At 36.5% G+C, this 21907-nt stretch overlaps 1 protein-coding gene across 1 annotated transcript in view; it reads left to right on the plus strand.

Moving 5' to 3' along the window:
- Positions 1-21907, plus strand: part of LOC132227476 (cytochrome c oxidase subunit 7B2, mitochondrial) — a 98533-nt gene that overhangs the window by 24082 nt on the left and 52544 nt on the right. The window contains exon 2 of the mRNA XM_059682621.1: positions 15581-15633. The gene's annotated coding sequence lies outside the window, so the exon portion shown is untranslated. The remainder of the gene's footprint in view (positions 1-15580; positions 15634-21907) is intronic.

Here is a 21907-nt window from a genome sequence, read left to right on the forward strand (position 1 = left end):
TAAACTGAGTCATTTTATTTTTTTTAGCTATTAAGTTGTATGAATTTCTTATCTAGTTTGAATATTAACCTCATCTTTAATATTTGTAGCTTATTTTGTACTTTTTCTGTCTCAGGCCTAGAATCAGCAATTTCTCCAAGTAGCCTGATTCTTTTTAGTGGCGAATGATAGAAGCTAAGACTCAGGAGTTAGTTGTACTGATTTCTTTTGGAGTTAGTTGTACTGATTTCTTTTGAAGTGTCACTGTTTCTAGGTCTTACAGTAGATAGATCTAGGAAATATTGATATGTGTAATACACACACACACACACACACACACACTCATTCATGTCAATAATTATTTCTCTCTAAATAGTGAAAACCATGAGTGCTCATTAGTACAATACCAGTCTTAAAACCATAGGGTTCATTTTAGTTTTCTCATTTTGCCTATATGTACAACTCTCATCTCTGATTCTGAATAACCTTTTTCCTGATTTCTCCTAGGAAATATTAAAGATAATGTACAAATAGCCTATATTCCCTTTTATCACCTCCCCCACACAGGTACCCTTGCCTCCCTGACACTCTGTGTGTGATGTCCTCTTCACTGTACTTGGGGTCCTATACCCTATCCTAAGTCACTCTGTAGAGATGAGTTTCTCACCCTGCTTTGACTTTTGACATCCAGTGCTAGGCTGATCTCATATATATCCTCCTCACTCCATTTGAACTCCTAGTTCTCCCTGATGGACTAGACTACATATATGAAGATCCTTCTCACCCACTGAGGCTCTTGACACCTCACACTATGCCACACTCATCAAAGGTTGCCTTTTTCATCTTGCTTAGGTACTGCTATCTCATGTCAGACCACCTTTTCATAGGGATCCCTACTTACTCTGCTTGGTTTTGAATATCTATGCTGGTCTTTGCCTCCTCTCTCTTGCTTGGATGCTTTCCCACCTCATAGCTCACTCCATTTTGCTCCTTCATGGTGATGCCCTCCTCACTCAGTTTAGACCTGACACTCCATCATAGGGAGATTTCCCCTGTGAACACCCTCCTTGACTCATCTGGGCTCTCATACACTTGTCTGGATTACTATGGGTACCCCTCTCACAGCTGGCTGCCATGTCTGCTTTGCTGTCTTCTACCTGTTCTGTTTTGTTTTGTTTTTCACTTCATGTTTTAGAAAATCAAAAAGTTTCTTCTTAAGAGAATAGGGCAGAAAACTGAGTTTGGTACTCTGAAAGTCAGTGGTCCTCTTTATAGAGAGAGTCATCAATAGATTACTTAAGTATTATCAGTCAGTATATTTAACCTATTGTTTTGTTTATAAATATTTGATATCTACTTAATCTTCCTTTCACAGCACATAGATTTGCCCCATTAATATCTCTTAGACAATCATTAATCTACTATAGACAATAGTACACTTAGCAGAATGGCATTTTGTAAGCCCCCTTTAAAAAAAAGGTCATTATATCAAGTCCACTTTGTGTCCTTGTACATCTAGTGTGTTTCTAGCCATGAAAAAAGCACAATGCGTAATAGGGAAGCAAAACACCTATAGGGAGTATTCCATGACCCAAGCAGTTTATGATCTACGTGGATTAGCAATTGTTCCAAAGGAGAAACAGTGTAGCACAACATATAAACTTCCTGGCATTTTATAGTCATATGGTAAATATAGTATATTTTTAGGGAATACTGTGACTTATGGGCTGGAGAAGTTGAAAATTATTAGAGGATTTATGATACTTCAGTTTACCCTGGAGGATAGAGAAGATTTGGACAGCTGAAGAGATGGGGGCAAAGGAGGTGAATTTGAGGAATGTCACTGAGGCAGAATAAGCAATGGTGCATGGAGATAAAAAGGAGTTTATTCTGAAAAAAAAAAAAGTTGGAATGTCGTAGGAGGTTAACTTGATAATTAAAATGGGACGTTATTCCCTGGGCCTTGGAACCTGTCAGACTGAGAAGTATGGGCTGTTCTCATAATCACTGAAACAACAGAAAGATCTTGAGCAGTATGCAACATGATGAAAGTGGTATATTTGGAAATTTAATCTGGAGGATGTTTATACTGTGGATGGAAGGCAGAGAAAACTGTCATTTAGGCAGTTAAAAAATGACCTGTGTTTGGGGCCTAGATACTGAGCTAGGATACTGAGGATTAAGATAGAACAAGTCTGACCTCTTTCCAGGGACAGCTGAGAACACAGTGAAACAAATAAAAAAGTGGAAGGTTAAAAGTGGCTCCAGAAGATAAGCAACATGAGTGGGTAATGCATTATCTGAAAGAAACATGAAAATCTAGTATTTTGCATTTGCCATTGAATTTAAAAATATCTTTAATTTCCTTGTTTTGTAATTATTTTGTTCCATGTCCTCTCCAGAAAATCTTAAAAATGCAGATATGCTTGTTGCTTTTTAGCTTTACACATTAGAGGTTGCAACTGGAAAAATACATTGCCAGTGACGATTTCAGGGGTGAAATTATACTCAACTACTTCATTCCTTTGGGATTGTCTTGTGTCTTCACTGCAACTAGAAACACCTGAGCGTTGCCTTTTGTATATTTTGTGAATCTTAAAAGTATAACAAATTTAAGCAAATTCTGACATTTTCCCCCCTCCTAGCTATGTTGCTCTTGCATAAAACACTAAAGTTGAGGATGGATTTTGGTCATGTGTTGTAAATGATGGAATGAATTTAGTTTTCACAGAAATCTCAGCCAAATGTCCATGCATTAAAAAAAAAAAAAAAGATGGAAAAGCTGAAGTTTACAGACTAAGAGAGGCCTTGCTTAAATTTCTCTTGAAACACATAGTGGATTTTAATCTGAAAACAAATATATTTTTCTCTTTAGGGTACTTAATATTTTAATCCATTTAGCCAGTAAACCTCAATTTTTGTCCCTGATACTTTGACCAGCATTATTTAAACCAAATTGTGGTTTAAATAAATAAGGAAATGATAATACTTCTAAGAAATAATAGTGGGCTGCTACCATATTCTAAGTGTTTCCTACTTTACTTAATTTCTATTTAATCAAGTTATCACCAGAGCCCTATGAGGTAGGTAGCATTCTTTGACATTGTCATCCCATTTCATTTATGACTCTATGCCATAGAATTCCTCTTTTGATATAATTTGTGAAGAATTACCTTCCTGAAATAGAAAAAAGAAACAAAGATAATGTATATTCCTGAGATCCAGATAAAGGAATTGAGGGTTCAGCAATTGGGGCAGAGGCGGGGAAGGACAGGGTAAAGATAATCAATAAGAGACATTTCTATTTCATTGCTACAATTCTACCCCACCCTGCCCCCAACCCTGGCTAATTCTACTTTTCCTTTAGGTCTCAGTGAACAGTTGAGTGGTCTTGGGAAGCCTTCCTGCTTCCTTAACACTGAGAAGGTGACCCCACAGCCTTTTGTTCTCAAATCATCTTTTGCAAGTTTAATATTTTAATTTTTAATTGCCTAATACTATCTCTGTATCTTTCTCTAGACTTTATGTCTCTGTGGGAGGTTCTTGTGTTTTGCTTACTATTATAGTCCTTACCCAGAGGTTACAGACTACAGGTCAGGGGGCAGTGTGTGCAGAGTATTATTATTATTATTATTATTATTATTATTATTATTACTATTATTATTTTTTGTTCATAACGTTATTTTTAAAACTCAGCCAAAATTTAAAATATTAACATACTTTCCGTGTAATAAAACCAGCTTCCCAGCTTCTTTAGAAGAAAATAAATATCAGAAATTCTAAGAATATTGGGCCATCTCTTCAATATTAGTTCAAGATAAATAGCCTTACACATACCATTTCTGATTTTCCCACAAAGGAAGGGCTGTTTTAATGGAGATAATACAATTTGGATTTTTAAAGGAATCAGCCTTCTTTTTGTGGTTTGAAACTAAACACATTATTTAAGAATGTGGATTAATTTCTTCCCAGTGATCAGGGCACCTTTTTAACTCCTTGTTGAGCAGATAATGTGCTTTGAGATGCTGGAATAAGACATTTTGTGGGAAACTGAGTAATCTTCAGATAAAGTTAAGAATGTAATTTTATGGATAATTTATCTAGAAAGGGCACTTACTTTTGTTTGAAATATTGGTTTCTCTTAGGAAAATAATAAGACAATAAAGAGTGTTGTTGGTCATTACTTGACACTGGAGATTAGCATGAATAGAAAAAGATTTCTTTAAGGTTATTAGCTTTTACTGTTCTGTTTTTTGGTAAACATCAAATTAAATATTATTACTGTCTTCTATGTAAGTCACTTTTCCTGGTTTGCCTGATATGAAATTTCTACTGTGACCAGGCCAGTTTCTAAGCTACTCTTTAGAAATAGCATGCTTCTATTTTCTTCTTCTTTTTCACATATTGTCTCTAATTAAACCATTTCATATCACCTCTTTGGTAACCCAGGTCTTAACTGTTCTCCAGGTCTAACATAAAATTCTCTTTTCATACATCTTTAAACATTTTTTTTTATATATATATATAGGGCATGGGCGTTGGAGTTTGATAAACCTGGTTTTGAAACCAAATCTGCTTACTTATTATGTGACTGTGTTGACATTAGCTTCCCTGATCCTCAACGCCCCATAAAATGGTCAGAATTGGCGTTTTATGAGAAAAAAATTATAGCATGTTAAATATCTGAAGCATCTTAAAGTGCTGACAAATATTTTCTACAGTACTTGATAAACCAAATATTGTAAATGAACAGCTCACAGAATGCATATGCATAGAGGTATATCTATTTGATTTACACAATGTTTTAAATACTTTCCAACCCTAAAAAAAATCAGGAGATTACATAAATATCTAGATTCTGGTTTCTGTTTAGAAAATTAAAACACCTAATTCCCAAATAATGAGCAATCATAGGTGCTAGGTAGGCAGCTTTTCCTTAAAAAAAAAAAAAAAAACCTGCTCTTTATTTTTTTAAGTATATTTTATTGATTCAGAGAGAAAAGAGAGAGAGAGTAATGCGAGAGAGAGAGGGAGAGAGAGAGAGAAACATCAATGATGAAAGAGAGTAATTGATTGCCTGCCTCCTGCATGTCCCCTACTGGGAATCTAGTCTGCAACCTGAACATGTGTCCTGACCAGAAATGGAACTGTGACCTCTTGGCTCATAGGTCAAGGCTCAACACTGAGTCAATGCTGGCCAGGCAAGTAGGCAGCTTTTCTGAGGAAACATGCTTCAATTTGGCACAGTATCTACCTTGCCTTTTACATTTATTTACTTGGCCTTCTAGGACCTGGTAATTGTTTGAATTTACTATCCTGGAATTAAACCAGGTATTTTTGTATTTGAATACATTCTACTTTTCATTTTTAACTGTACCCTATTCTCTCATTATAATATTTTATTTTATATATATTCTCTCTATATGTAGTATATATTCTCTCTCTACATAAATATTATATACTATAATAGACTCCTAGAGAGCAGACATTTGATTTTTAAAAAATTAATGAAAATTCCCACTAGCTACTAACAGTTATACCACACTGTAAGTAAAATAAACACTAGTTAAACTAGATTATGAGGTAAAATGGTGTAACTATATCAGTGGAATTCACTTTATGTGTTAATAGTATTCCTTTCATCTCTCAATAAGGCTTTATAAAGGAGGAAAAATGCAGAGGAGAAGGGAAAAAAAGAAGCTTCTCTTATTCTTTCTGCTCTTTGCAACTCCAGGATTGGTTTTCCAGGGCCTTTCTTCTGTTCACGGATACTTTTGTATTGCACACATTCTGAAACTCTTTGTTTTGATCAGTTTTTACTTCTGTAGCTCTCCCACTGGGAAATTATACTCGCTCTTTGTTTAATTTAGCTGTTACATAAATATGTTGAAGTGCTCCACTATTTCAGTTCCTGCTGTGAAAATATTTTGTAAGCAGCAGTATTAAAACACTTTTTTTTCTCAGCTGTATAGATCATAGGAGTTTGAAAGCAGCAAGAGAATGCTTATCCAGCATACCGCAGGGCTTAGAAAAGAAAGTGGTGTGCCCACAGTTTACCTCAAGGTAGAAGAACCCCAATTAGGACCTACATTCATGACTCTAAATTGATGTTTAAATTTTAAATAAAAATTAAGCTTTTGTGATATTTGTAAACCAAATAAAATGGATTCCACTTGAAATAGTTACGTTCTTCACCTCACACCCAAAATCAACTAAGTACTTATTAAACTTAATATGTGGGATAAGTTTATTCCCCCAAGAGCCATATGGGATAGGTATTGCTATTATCCTCATTTTATAGTAGGGAAATTTGAGGTCTAGAAAGGTTAGGTAACTTGTTGAGAGTTAGATAGGTAATGAGAGTGGTGAGATATTTGACTCTTGCTGTCAGACTTCTGCTTCTGTACCCTTACCACTAAGCTGCCTACCTTGTCATCCTGTGCGTACCTTTCCTGTTCTGTTTGCATCTGTCATGCCCATGTATAAGAAGAGCTGGTATAATGTTGACAAAATTTTCAGTCTGATTTACCTCTGATTGCTTGAAATTTAATTTTTAAATTTAAAAGTTTCTACCATTATTGCACAGTTATGGCAAACTGTTATCTCCATTGTTTGAATTGTTCTATTTCTATTCACCATTTCACCTCATCTGTGAAATTCTAGAGTTACCATAGCTGTGATTTTCTTCCACTGAACATATCCCTTACTGATGCTTTCCCCTTAAAAACAAACAAACAAAAATACACTTCAGCTATGATGACTGGTTGCATAAAAAAATTCTGCCTCAAGAATTTTCCAAGAATTAATAACTCGGCCTCAAGACTTTTCCAATTACTTAAAATATCTCTTTTTCCCCTAAGAATAGTTAGGTCTTCAACTATTAATTTTGCCCTTTCTACTTAAAGGTGTCTGCTGGGATGAAAAACTGTGCACTTTCTTTCTACTCAAGGGAAAATTTTCTGTTCAACATAGTTTTGTTATTTTTTTTAAATCAAAAGCTATATGCAATGCTGGATGAGCCACAATGGGAGGAGACTAAAAGAATAGAAACTGGACTTTGCAGTTGAAAAGTAGAACATATGAACAATATGGTGAATAGTTAAGTCCATGTAAGGTGACCTTGAGCAGTGAAAGTCAGTGTCCCAGTGTAGTGTGGAGCTGAGGTGATTATGTGGAGTCAAGCATGTTTGAACCACGTGATGTTAGTCAATGGCTTTGGAAGGAAACCCTGTTCCTCTGCCTGGCTGTTTCATTCCATAATGGTCTGTAAAAAATTGGAGGAAGCAGATAACTCAGATTTTAGGACTATTTCTTAATATAATATTTTATTTTTTCTGACAAACCAGACTTAATTATGAATATTTTAAAACTGAAAAGTATGAAGAAGCCCAGTTGGCCTGGCTCAGTGGTTGAGTGTCGATCTATGAACCAGGAGATCATGGTTTGATTCCCGGTAAGGGCACATACCCCAGTTGGGGGCTCAATCCTCAGTGAGGGGGTATGCAGGAGGCAGCTGATCTCTCTCATCATTGATGTTTCTGTCTCTCTCTCTCCCTCTCCCTTCCTCTCTAAAATCAATAATAAAAAATATTTTTTAAAAACTATGAAGAAAAATATTGTTACCCTGATACCCAGAGAAATCTATTGTAAATATAGTTAATTATCTATTTCTCTGGCTCCATGTATTTCACTGTCTAAACAACTGCCTGTTGCCTCTATATTATATAAGTTCAACAAATTTAGGATCAGATTGCCTAGGTAATTTTTAGCTTATCTTTTCTCATTGTGTAACTAAAGAAGCACATAAATCAAAGTAGCCAGTCAGTACATGTGACTAATTTGCCATACATTTAATATTGCTCAGAAGCATGCTGTTGTCATGTTTTCTTCTGTGATGATTAGCATATTTTGTTATTCTCTCTTACACTATTCTTCATTTCTTTCTTCATTTTAAGTTAGGAATAAGTATTGAATATTCTTATACAGAAATCTTTGATTTTTTAAAATAATGAGGTAAACATTTATGATTATTTTTTTCTAAGTGTTATTCTGTTAGTTTCTTTAAATATATTTTTATTTATTTCAGAGAAGAAGGGAAAGGGAGATAGGGATAGAAACATCAATGATGACAGAGAATCATTGATTGGCTGCTGCCTGAACACCCTCACCCTCACCTGGGCTCAAACCTGCAACCTGGGCATGTGCCACAACCAGGAATTGGACCATGACTTTCTGGTTCATAGGTCCACAATCAACTACCAAGCCACACTAGCTGGGATATTCTGTTAATTTCTTTAGGAATCAATCCTAGATCTAGGCTTTATAGGTTAAATCTATGAGCTTTAAAAAAAACAAACATTTTTCTTTTATTTTCATGAGAAAAGTAAAACATTAACATAAAAACTTTAAAAGGAGGAATTGACAAAAGAAAAATAAAATACAATCAAATAACTAGATTTCACTCTAACTTTTGGGTTTATAGTTTCACTAGAGGCCCAGTGCACGAAATTCGTGCATGGGTGTGGTCCCTAGGCCTGACTGGCAATTGAAGCGCCAGCATCTGATGTGGAAGGGCAGGTCCCAGCTGACCTCTGGGCCCAGGGCAGCACCTGGGCCCCTGGGTCCCTGCTCACCCGCCTCTGCCTGAGTCATGGTGCCCGAGTCCCCACGCAGAGTTGCGGTGAGCATGGCAGGACACCATAGGCTGGGGTGCAGCGCGGGCCTCTGAGCCAACCAGTGACGCCGCGTGGAAGCCAGGTGGGCAGCTCGTCCTCTCCTAGCTGGCCTCGCAGACCAGCTCCTGCATGAACCCACAGAGAGCCTAATTGGCCCCTGTGGTCCTGGTGGCTGCAGCCCGGCTCACCTGGAAGAGTCTTCCCGGGTGCAGGGCGGGCTCCTTGTGGGCACCCAGCACCTGAGCGTGGGGCTTCCTCGGTCCACAAGCCCTGGTGTCCCAGGAGAGGGTAGCGGGGGAGTGAGACTGAGCTCGGGGGACACCTCACATTCTCACCGCACCTTCATCCCCATCACTCCCACCCCCAGGTAGCCGGCAAGAGGTCACAGTGAGTCATGGACACCCCCTATCTTCCATGCTGCCCCTTGGACGTCAGTACAAGTCTTAGTGAGTGGTCGAACTCAGGGTCTCCTGGTTGAACGACAGCCTGAAGGGACAATTTGCATATTAGGCTTTTATTATATAGGATAATTATTTCTTATGAAAATGTTACTACAGCTTATTTCACTTATCTATAGAACTTTCCAAGTCAATTATTTCTAAATACTTCTTTTTGTTGTTTTGCTTTTTTGAATATTCCCACCTGAGGATATTTTTTCCATTGATTTTTTTTATGGAGAGTGGAAGAGAGAGGGAAAGACAGAGAGAAACACTGATGTGAAAGAAACACATCAATTGGTTGCCTTCTGCACAGCCCTGACCAGGGCCTGGGCTGGAGAGGAGCCTGAAACCGAGGTACGTGCTCTTGGTTGGAATTGAACCCGAGACCCTTTGCTCTACAGGACAATGCTTTATACACCGAGCCAAGCCACCTAGGGCTCTAAATACTTCTTTAAATGGCTTTATAATATTTCATCATAAGAACATTATTGTTTTGATGACTTTGTTATTGAATATATAACTTATTTCCAATGTCTTATAAAAATTCTGTAATACATATCTCTTATATGTTGATGGATTTTATTCCTGATACTATCTTCCGCTTATTCATTCTTTTCACAAATATGTCTTTAGTGATTACTATGTGTTAAGGCACTTTGCTACCCACTAGCCCAGCCGTGGGCAAACTACAGCCCGCGGGCCGGATCCGGCCCGTTTGAAATGAATAAAACTAAAAAAAAAAGACCGTACCCTTTGATGTTTACTTTGAATTTATATTAGTTCACGCAAACACTCCATCCATGCTTTTGTTCCGGCCCTCCGGTCCAGTTTAAGAACCCATTGTGGCCCTCGAGTCAAAAAGTTTGCCCACCCCTGCACTAGCCTCATGGAGCTTATAGTGTAGTGCAGTAATATCCAATAGAACTCTTTACAATGTTGGACATGTCTGCCCATTAAATGAAGTTATTTTATTTTAACAAATTTAAAATAAAAATAAATTTAAATAGCCACTTATGACTGGTGGCTACCATCTTGGATAGAGCTAGTTTAGAATTTACCTACTCATATTCTCAAATCTGCTAAGTATCTTGACTACTGTGTACTGTTCAAATTTCATATCTATACTAAGATATTCTTTCATGTATTCTTTGAAGAGAAATACCTTGTATTCTATTGCAGAAGTTTTACTAAATTTAATAGTACTTGAAAAATTACAGATGCAATTGGGTGAAAGAAAAACCAAACTGATAGTTCATAATTAAGAAGAACCAAGATTAAAGAAGAACCAAGATTAAAATTAAGATGTCATGTAACTAGCAATGTTTTCTTTCCTCTTTCCAACCAAACATTTTTTATAAAACTATTTTTTTATCATAAAATAATTCAAGCCCTGGACAGTGTAGCTCAGTTGGTTGGAGTGTCATTCCGAATACCAAGAGGTTGTTGGTTCAATTCCAGGTCAGGACACATACCTAGATTTTGGGTTAGATTCCCAGTCAGGGTGTGTTAACGGAAGCAACTGATAGATGTTTATTCCTCATGTCAATCTTTCTCTTTCTCTCTCTTCCTCCCTCTCTCCCCCTCCCCAATCCCTCTCTCAGAAAATCAATAAGCATATCCTTGGGCAAGGAATTTTAAAAAATTTATGTATAAAACATTTTTAAAAAACACAATGTTTTAGGTAACCAGTTATCTAAGTAAATGTGAAAAATCTAAAAAGCTATCTTTTGATACCTATTGATACATATGTTGATATAGATTGTACTATATTTGTTCAACTTACTAGGAAATTTTTAGTTAATTATTATTACTAGTAGGTAGTACTTAATTAGTATTCTAATTTAAAAATAATTGTTCTACCTTCTACTCAATGTATCTTGATGCTTTGTGATTTATGTAATAAAAAATAGTTTTAAGTATCTTAATGTTTTTGTTGCAATAGTAATTGGTATTGTTTTTTTAGTTTCTATTTCTGAGAATTCATTATAGGTGTATAAATATATCATCGATTTCTGGGTGTTAATTTTGTATCCTGCTACAATGCTAAATTCATTTATTAAACCTAGTAGTTTTTTGGTGGAGCAGTTAGAGTTTTCTATGTACAATGTCATGTCATCTGTGAATAATGACATTTCTTTCTCATTTGAATGACTTATATTTTTTCTTCTTGTCTGATCTCTGTGGCTAGATCTTCCAGTACTATGTTGAATAAGAGTGGTGAAAGCAGGCATTCCTGTCTTGTTCCTGTTCTTTGGGGAAATACTTTCGATTTTTGCCCACTGAGTATGATGTGTACTGTAGGTTTGTCATATATGGCCTTTATTACATTGAAGTATGATCCCTCTATTCCTACTTTGCTGAGAGTTTTTATCAAAAAGAGTGTTGGATTTTGTTGAATGCTTTTTCTTTGTCTATTGATATGATCAGGTGATTTTTATATTTCAATCTTTTTATTTGATGTATCACATTGAATGAATGGAGAAGAAATAGATTTTAAAGCATTATAGGAAAACTAGAGGCTCAGTGCACAGATTCATGCACCAGTGGGATCCCTCAGTCTGGCCTCATCCTTTTGCAATCTGGGACCCCTCAGGGGATGTCAGATAGCAGGTTTTGGCCCGATCCCTGCAGGCTTGAGTCAGACAGGAGGGAGCCTGATCCCCGCTGGCCCGATCCCCACAGGCCCGATCCTGTGCATTGAGTGTCTTTCCCTTGGTGGTCAGTGTGTGTCATAGCGACAGGTCAACCAGTCGTTTGGTAGCTTAGACTTTCATATATATATAAATAGGATGCTCACTATATATAAATCTAGATAAAAGTTGAATACTAATCACATTAAGGCATAATGTGAGAGTGCTTTATTTGCATACAAATTATAAATGTACAAAAAGAAGCAGGGCAGGTTCTTTCCCTGGGTTATACCTAGCTAATTCAAAGCCTTGCGTGCAATACATGCTCATTAAATTTAGTTGTATTGATGAAAAAATAAAATAAAAACCAACCTAAACATGTTATTACAATGAAGTATTTAAAAATAGGTTATGTTAGGTTCTTAGTAATTAAAATGAGCTGACTTTGATTAATATTGCCCTGACCAGTTTGGCTCGGTGGGTAGAGCGTTGGCCTGCGGACTGAAGGGTCCCAGGTTCGATTCCTGTCAAGGGCATGTACCTTGGTTGCAAGCACATCCCCGGTGGGGGGTGTGCAGGAGGCAGCTGATGGATGTTTCTCTCTCATCAATGTTTCTAACTCTCTATCCTTCTCTTTTCCTCTCTGCAAAAAATCAATAAAATATATTAAAAAAAATATTAAGTGTTAGCCAGTTTTGAAATACCAACTTTCAAGGGCTTATAAATAGTAAAGAGTCACAACTCTGGCACTAATTTGTTGTACTGGGAGCCTAATAGGTTTACATGTCCTTTACTTAACACATTGTTTGCGGGTAGTTTTTATCGCGCGCTAACAGGTGGCACGGGCCATTTTTGCTAATTTTTTGCGCAAATGGCAACATTCAGTAAAATTATGATAACTTTAGTTTACGTATTTATACGTTACCCGCATTCTACCGCTAGTCTGTAAAAAACGTATTAATACGTGTCCCACGCTCTACTACACTGGTAGAACGTATAAACACGTAAAACGTATAAATACGTTTCCCGCATACAATGTGTTAACATTGCGTCTTACCACTTTCTCCTTGTAAGGAGGCTGGTATAAAGGTGACTAGACCTGGCTGCTCTTAATGCCTTTCAATGGTGATTACCTGAGAACTGGCTAGATTACAGGGATCCTTGCCCTACAAAAAAAATCTTTAAAGAATCCATCTTTGTTAAAAAACAGCTCTAACTCTCAACACAAGGACTAGTATTGTTAGTGAATGACCATCTGAGCAGTGGTCACCAACCAGTGATCCATGAGGTCTAAAAGGTTGGTGACCACTGATCTGGAGCAGAAAGAACTGAATGCTTTCTGGCATCTATCGATTCCCACTGCCTCTTATCACTTTCTCCTAGGAAGGGGAAAAGTAGAAGACCCTAAGGCTGGAATGGAGATAACTCCACTTGGCTTCTCGTGTCCCATTCAATTGTGAGCCTTTAGTAAGTCAGTGAATTCAGTTTTCCCTTTGCTCATTAGTATCTCTATTTCATATTTCTCTGAGGAATCTTACCTAATAATAGACAAACATGTAAATTGACCATCCCTCCATTACACTCACCAGCCAATCAGAAGAGTATGCAGATTAACCCAACAACGGTGGAGGTTATTTTGCATATGTAGGCACGAAGCTGCAGAGCAAAGACTGAAGGCTCTGGCCAGAGCAGCGAAGGCCTGGGTCCCGGGTGCTGGAGGAAAACCGGTGCCGGCAGCCAGGGGAAGGGAAGGCCTATTGCACGAATCTCTTCATGCAATGGGCCTCTAGTCTGGATATAATCTTCTCAGAAATGCTTTTCTTTTGGTTTTCCTCCTCCCTCACTGTCCTACCTTTTTATCCTGGCTTTTTTCATATTTCCTTGGCTTCTAAGTGTTGTATTAACCCACAGCTTGCATTACTTTTCTATTGCAAATTACCACAAATTTAGTGATTTAAAACAACACATACTTCCTACTTCCTACTTTGGATCAGAAGTCTGGGCATAGCTTAACTGGGTCTTCTGTGAGACTATAGTCACAGTGTCACCTGGTGCTTAGGTTGTCATCTGAGTGCTTGGCTAGAGAAGGATTTATTTCCAAGCTTAGGTTGTTGGCAGAATTTATTTTCTTGAAGGTGTAGGAGTGAGGTCTTAGTTTTCTTGTTTGTTGGGGGCTGGAGATCTTATAAGATGTCAGCTAGAGACAGCCCTCAGTTTCTAGAAGCTGCTCTCAGTTCTTTGCCAAGTGGGTTCTCAACTTGGCTGCTGGCTTCACAAAAGTTAGCTAGTGAAGGAAAAACTTATATAATGTAATAATGTGATCACACAGTGTAATTCATATATAACCTGTCATGTATTCTATTGGTCAGAAAGAAGTTACAGGTCCTGCCTACACAGTAGGGAGTGGGATTCATAGGAGGACATGACCACCAGGACGCTGGGATAATGGAGCCACCCAGGAGTCTACCTATCCCAGGGCTAGTCTTTCACCCTATCTCTTCTCTGTCTGCACCCAATTTATGTATCTTGTGGATATAAATACTGTCAATGAAGGGAGAGTGCTCAGTTTTGTACTTAAAAGCTTGACCACCATATTTAAATTCCACATCAATACAGTCAATGCTTACTTTATATTGTTCCTCTTGGGTATGTCTAATGGACATCTCCAAATTTACATATCCATAGTCAATATAATTACTTCCCCTAATAACCTGCTTTTTTTTTACAGTTCCACTTATTGGCAGCTTTATCCTTTCAGTTGTCCAATCAAAAACCTTTGTGTCATCCTTGACTTTTCTATTCTTTCCTATCCAAAAACCAATTTATCGAACCTTTTAAACAACTTTGCTGTTTCTGGTTAGTATCCCTATCTTCAAGTGGCATTAAATGTAATCTAAAATATGGGTCAATTGGTGGCTACCTGGCAACCATTCTAGTCCTAGTGGGGAGTAAACTCTATTAGCAATTTTTAGCAACTGCTCAGGGCCTACTCTCTGGTCTTGCTATTGATCGAAACTACATGGCTTTCTTTACAATATGCCAGATTGTTTCATGTCAGATGTTGCCTCTCACCAAACTAGGCTTCATATACCTTAATGAACCTTTCAGTACTTGTTTCACTCCAAAGATCAAGGAGTAACACAGGTAATGGTAGTCTAACATACACTTTCTGTGGAGTTTTCTCCTCTATGGCCTATCTTTTTTTCATCCTATGTTCTTTGTTCCTTCCCTCTCCCCTACATCCTCAAAAACTGTTAAAATATGTTTCTGGATAGGTATGACATCCCATCATTCATATACACGTAGGTCTAAACTAGTTAATCTATTATTTTCTCCAGGTGAATTTTTACTTTATACTGTTACTCTTGTTATAAAATGATTTTTTCCCCCTATCAACAGGATTTGAGACAGTAATGTGCTTGTTAATTTGATTTAGCTTACAAACATAGGAAGGTTCATGACTGTTTCCTTGAACTCATGAGGGATAGGTAGCTCTCCACTGTCTATACATATTAGGTGAACCATGGCCAGAACATTGTCTGTTTGAACTTGGGCACGGGTAGATGGTGACTCATGGAGGCAGCTGATAGAAAAAAAAGGAGTGACCTCAACTATAATGTTTGAGAAAAGTTTATAAACTCATTCTCTACCACTACAGAAAGTTGTGTAGCTATCTTTTCTTCTTTTCACATACTTTGTCATTCTTTCCTTTCTACTTTAAGTTATTTCTTAAAGTTTATTTAAGCAGGTATCATTTGTAATTTACCTGCATTTCTGGGTAACTTAGCCCATACTTGTCTTTTGCCTTTTTCTATTTTCTTGAATTTTTACAGTAATTTTCTAATTATATTTTTAGGATTCTGCATCTTGAACTTTTGGAGATCATCTGAGCTTCAGAATTTCTACCAGGTAATGAGAAAATATGAAAAAGGCCCATAGTGGCCAAATTATAAGTGTCAGCTTTAGATAACTTTGAGAATCCTTTTTCTTTTCTTTTTCTTTTTTTTAATGAAAGAAAAAAACCCCTGAAATTCTGGTAGGATATTTTATAAAAAATGACATTGATGATAAAACAAGTTTTTAAAGTTGTGTGCAATTTTAAGTGCTTTACTTATTATTCAGAATTAGCCCAACCACAGAAAGAATAAGACAGATGCCGGCTAAATAGGTAGATGTTTTCAAAATAAGATACTTCCTATCAGCAGAAAATGTTTTACTTGATAGGAAAAGGGAGTTGTGTTATGCTGGCAACAGTTTTGGAGAGATGAGCTCTTGTTGCAGGTATTACATGCTTTTAAAAAACCCTTCATTTTGGCTAGCTGAAACCACCACGTGTTTTAAAATGTCATCCATCATTTCAGTGTTAAGATCGCCCCCTGGTGTGAATACAATCACACCATATGTTTATGAGAAATTATATGTTTATGAGAAATTTAGACATTGTTTTTAAAACCTCATTTTTCTATTAGATAGTGACAAGCATCTTTTTTAATGCTAGTTTGATTTGGTCAGTATGATGTATAACTATCTATAAATATAAATTAATTTTTTTCTTGCCCTTATCCATAGTTATATCTGTAGTCAGTGGTCAACCTGAAAGTAGAATTTGGGAATATCTAATTTGTAATCATCTTTAGGTTAAAAACCAATAATATATCACTTAGTAAATGTGAAATTACATACTGAGATAAAATTTTATAGGATAATCAAGTTCTGTGGTGGTAATAATTTTGTTAAGTGACAAATTGCTGTGCATGGTTTCCTTTTTTGGTAAACTCATGGGCACTTTAATAATTAAACATGAAAATTCAAACATTACATTTTCTTTTTTAAATATTCATGGTGTGAAAAAATTAATCCAAGTTTTGAGATTTTCTTACAACGCAGCAGTTCCCCATAGCCTCGGAACTTGCAAATGTAAGCATAATTCATCCCCGAATCATAAATAGAGCTCTTATCTATCCCCTAAGTGACCCCACCCCCATAGATACTCATTCAAAACTGGCAGCACAGTACCTACTTTATAACTGTCATTTTTCCTTGCATTTAATTTTTAGTCCTTTGGGAATCATTAAACCATCCTTACAAAGTAAAAGTATGCATAATATTTTAAACTGCATTTCTGTACATTTGGTTATTGCTATTATATTTCCCTTTACTGTCTCTTCTCAAGACTAAATTATCTTTATAGTTTTGACTATTTATCATAGGGTTTATGTTCTAAACTTGATAACTTGCATGTTTATAATATTGAGCTGTTTGCAATACACTGCTTTTACTTTCATTTTCTTCTCCATACTCTCATTTAATTCTGAACCCGTAAGCTCAGTACAGTATTTGTATTAAATCCTGACTTATTGAAAGGATATCTTCTAAAATGTAGAAAATAAACACACACAAAAAATCATAGCAGTGAACCTACCAGAGTAGACCTGGGTTTGAATAGTTCTTATTTTTACTAACACCATGACCCTCTCAGAGATTCAATCTCTTCTGTAAAATGAAATGCAAATCTTATTTCACAGGATACTGTTAACTCATCCTTTGTATTAATATGTACTTAACACTTACTATATGCCAGATTTGGGGTTGAGTGCCTCATGAACATTTACTTTTCACAACAGTTCTGTGAACTAGGTGCTAGTATTTCTACTTTATTGATAAGCCTTAGAGAGGGTAAGAAACCTGGTAAGTGCAAAAGCCAAGATTTTAATCATGGTCTTTCCGACTAAAAATGAACCATCACCATTCTGCTATGCATTTGTTTTAATCACACTCATTTCTGCTACTTTGTTGATTTCATTGTTCTTAAGGTCAAATAATCTCCCAATGTGTAAACATAGAGGAAACAGAAATTTTGAAAAAGAGGAGATGGATTCTTTAATAGGGATGTTCTTTATGTCCAGAAACCAGAGTGACTTTAGGGCATTTATTCTGCTACACATTTTTTTTTTTTAAACCAGGCAGTGCATTAAGAGAGCACTTGTTAAAAGCATGGTTGAGCTGGTAACAGCAGTGACAAGGACTATTGGGTTAGTGAACCTTAAGGATCCTTTATGCATAATGTAAAGGCAGGATAATAAAATGCTAATTTTAAAAACTGTTGCATGCTTCTAACTTACCATTTCTGTTGGTTTTTCTCTGGACCTGGGCCTAGCCTCTGTTCCTGTGTGCCTTGCTATTCTATTTAAGTATCTAATTACTTGAATTGGCTCTGTGAAGCCTTCATCATTTTTCTTGGGGTTTAAGAATTTTTCCTGATATTTTACATATCAGATCTTACTCTTTTAATTGCTACAGAGGCCAATGTAATAAGTTCCTTATTTTGTTAATAATTTGTTTTGAAGTCTACTAAGTAACTCACCATGGAAACATGGCATGATCAGGCCTATACTTTGTTAAATAAAATCTGGTGTTTCATATTATTCCCTTGGTCTTTGAAATTTGCTCTAAGGAGTAGACTGTTCAACCATGATTTAAGAGCACATTGAATGGCATTTGGTTCCTTGGCCTCATTTTCAATGGCTGAATAACTATGTTCTTGTTGAGGTTCACTTCTGTTATACTTAGGTCAGATGTATAGGCACTAATACAGACAAGTGTATGTATTACTTGGGTAATACATTGGGTAGTACATTACTCCAAGCACACACTATCCTTAGTAAGGTTGGCTCAGTCATCATTGAATCAATGAATGAGTGAAAAAATGGAAGTCATTTTAGTTTTCTACCTTCATTTTAGCCCCACCTCTACACTTTTTTCCCATGCCCATACACACACACACACACACACACACACACACATTTCTTGAATGTGCTCTTTAACTTAGATTTGTGTAATGTCCGTGGAATCAGTTTGGGTTAGGCCCTGATGTTTCATTTGGGTTAGGCCCTCATAATATCATTTTAGGTTAGGCCCTCATATTTCTCACCTGAACAATTGGAATAGTCCTTTAATTATATTCTCTCTCCAATGATACCTATATGCAGTAAATGTTCTTAAAGCAAGTCTTAAATATATAGTTTTCCTAAAGCATTGACACTAATTCATTTAGTGTCTTTTTCTCAAAACACTTTGGTTCTTGCTTACTTCCCTTCTAATTTGGCTCACTACCATTATCCTCACCCTTTGGATTCTGTACTTTGCACCACTGAAAAAATTATAAATCCCAGAATACTTCTTACTTTCTTTTCCTTCCCATGCCTTTACCAGTTAATTCTCTGTGCCACTAACACCCTTCTGCACTTCATTTGGGGAGCTCCATTTTCTCCTTCTAGGACAATTCTTTCCCAACTAAACTCCCACTCCACAAAGCACACACATAGGCTGAGTTAGTGCCTCTTCAGTGGACCAGTGCAAGACCCTATGTTCAGCTCTGTTATTGCAAAGTTCAATTTAAAGTGGGCAGTTTGATGGCAAGTATTATTTTACTCTATATATTACTCTATGTATTGCCAGATATATAGAAAATGCTTGGGAAAACTTTATTTATGAAGCTCATGAAGAGGATGAATGGAATTAGAATTCCTGTGAAACTCATCTCTCCATTAGGCTTTAAAACTTATAGATCCAAATGCTTCATTCCTGTCAGCCATTACTGGGCAGAACAGTGCAGCAACCATTAGCTGACAGCATATGCTCTCTCATTTACATTGACTATCTTTCATTTACATTTACATTGACTCTCCCAGAATTCATATACTCAGTACCCCTCTGTGACAGAGATTTATTATGGTTCACTCAATATTCATTCTCCTCTCCTTATTTGAGAAGTCCAGATATTGCTGCAGGCAAAGAAAAGAGGGAGAGAAATATGGTAACAGAACGAGAGAGAGAGAGAGAGAGAGAGAGAGAGAGAGAGAGAGAGAGAGAGAGAGAATATGAGAATATATGATACAGGCCCCATATTTTCTCATCCTTCTTGTTGCTATGGGAGACAAAATCTGTCATAATTCTGTCCAGTGAAATATGAACAGAAATCTGATGGACTTTCTGGAGAGGTTTTGCTTTCTTGATACAGATATTGCCTTATCTTCTTTTTGGCCCTTCTTCATTCCTGAAATTTACACAGGGTGACTAGAACTGGAGCAGTTACCTTTCAACATTAAAAGGTAGGATTATTACTGAGAGTTTAGCCATGACATCTTGAACTTCCAAATGGATACCAGTAATTTCCTTCCTTTGGACTTCTCATTACATGAGAAAAGTTTACCATGTTGTGTTTAAACCATTGTTATTTGGGTTTTCTGTTGCCTCAAGTGACTCAAAAACTAATTGTTACTAATTAGTATTACAGTTAAAACAAATGCATTAAGTTTCTGACCTCTCCAACTATATATTTGTTGACTCAACAACCGGTAGGTCTAAATACCTCCTATAGGTATTTAGAACTACTGTCACCATATACTATCCTAGATCCTAAGATATCAGGACTGGAACACCATTCCTATGCAAATGGCTTACGGTCTCATGGGGGCACAGAAACATTAATTACAATATACAGTACAAGCAACACAGTAGTGCATGCAGATAAACATAAGGGTAAGCAAAAGAGAGTATTTGCTATTTGATCAAGCTTTCCTAAAATATTAATGTTTTTGAAATCAGAGAAATGAATCTCTCATCTGGAATTTCAAGCACCCTATGCCTTTTCAAAGACACAGTGTAGGTGGTCACTTACTTTTATGTGTCAGCCTTGCTGCCTCTTACTAATAATTAAAATGAACAGTCTAGGAGGCCAGAGATAAAATCCACACCTTGAACTGCTGACAGGCTGTCTTTGAAAAGACAAATTGGTGAAAAGTAATCTGTGGAGAAGAGGGGCAAGAAACAACACAGCAAGTTGCCAAGGATTCTACTGACACACAGACTGAAGCAGAAAGCCAAGAGCTGTAACAAGGAAGGCAGACTGAAGCTCAGTGGTTGAAAGGCCAGGGTTAGTTGAGGGAGACATCAAAATATCAGCCTGAACAAACTCACAGTGAGAGAGGGATAGGGAACAAGCCTCCTCAAGAGAGCTCAAAAAATAGGCTGCTCTGCTCCGGGACTCTCCACAATGTCTGTGAGGAAAGCCAGAAGCAGACCATAATAAGGACACTATTTATAAAATCATAGAGACTCAAAGGAGTTAAAATAAGAAAACGGTCTCAAAATAAAGCTTAAAATTTATAACCAGTTGATGTTTAAAAAGGCATTAAATGCTCAAAGAATCTGATTTAAAAAGAGGGTCCAGGGACATTGGCATTGATTTTAGTGATTGATCTTGTGATTATTTTGGGAACAGATTTTGAATTAAAAAAGAAAGAAAGAGGCTCCAGGAACAGCAAAATCAATGTAGAATAAAATGTCTGGGACTGGGCCAAATGCCATTCAGAATTCTTAGGACTCCGGATAAGCTACAGAAGGAAATTTGAGCACATTACTATTTTTTCTAACTGTGACAGATGAATAAAAGGAAAGCTGCCAATGATTCAGGTTTTAATAATGACTGACCATCTCCAGTTTACCACACACTTGAAAGAGCTATGAATACCAAAAGACATCAAGACATGTTTGTGCAATCACAAAATATTCCATACTTTTACTCTATCCAGGATTAATGGATTAAGATATGTTTTGATTCATGACCAGTGGGGTCTGATAGAAAGTTAGAGATAATCTTCTATGGTACAAGTCAAATTTTCCTGATAAAACAGAGAACAACGAACATAGATAACAGGTGTTTTTTGCTTCTATGATTATATTCCATCTATACTCTTCATCTAATGAGGGGTGCTAATCATAATTAAATTTTAGTGGTTTTCTGCAAGTTTTTGCATTTTATATATTTTTCTGTTTGAGATAGATTACATAGTCTATATGTATGTATAATAATAAAAAGTAGTATACATTATCAAAATTATTTTCAATGTAACACATATAGGTAGTACATTCATGATTTTTTCACTTTGAAAATGCTACCTCTGAGGCTGCATAAATTATCTTGCATGATGTCAAATGCCATAGAAGAGGGACCTAAATACAATTTAACTTTCCTTTGTAATTTGATGCTGATGTAGAATGCTTAACTCACCTAAATTTTTTTTGAAACTGTTTTGCTTGTAGTTTTTGGCTGCTTTGCTTCATCTGTGAAACATAGTAATGTACTTTCAAAGAGGATATTACTTACCAGATTTACTTTCTC

The sequence above is a fragment of the Myotis daubentonii genome, chromosome 1 (assembly GCF_963259705.1).
Source record: "Myotis daubentonii chromosome 1, mMyoDau2.1, whole genome shotgun sequence".
NCBI lineage: Eukaryota > Metazoa > Chordata > Mammalia > Chiroptera > Vespertilionidae > Myotis > Myotis daubentonii.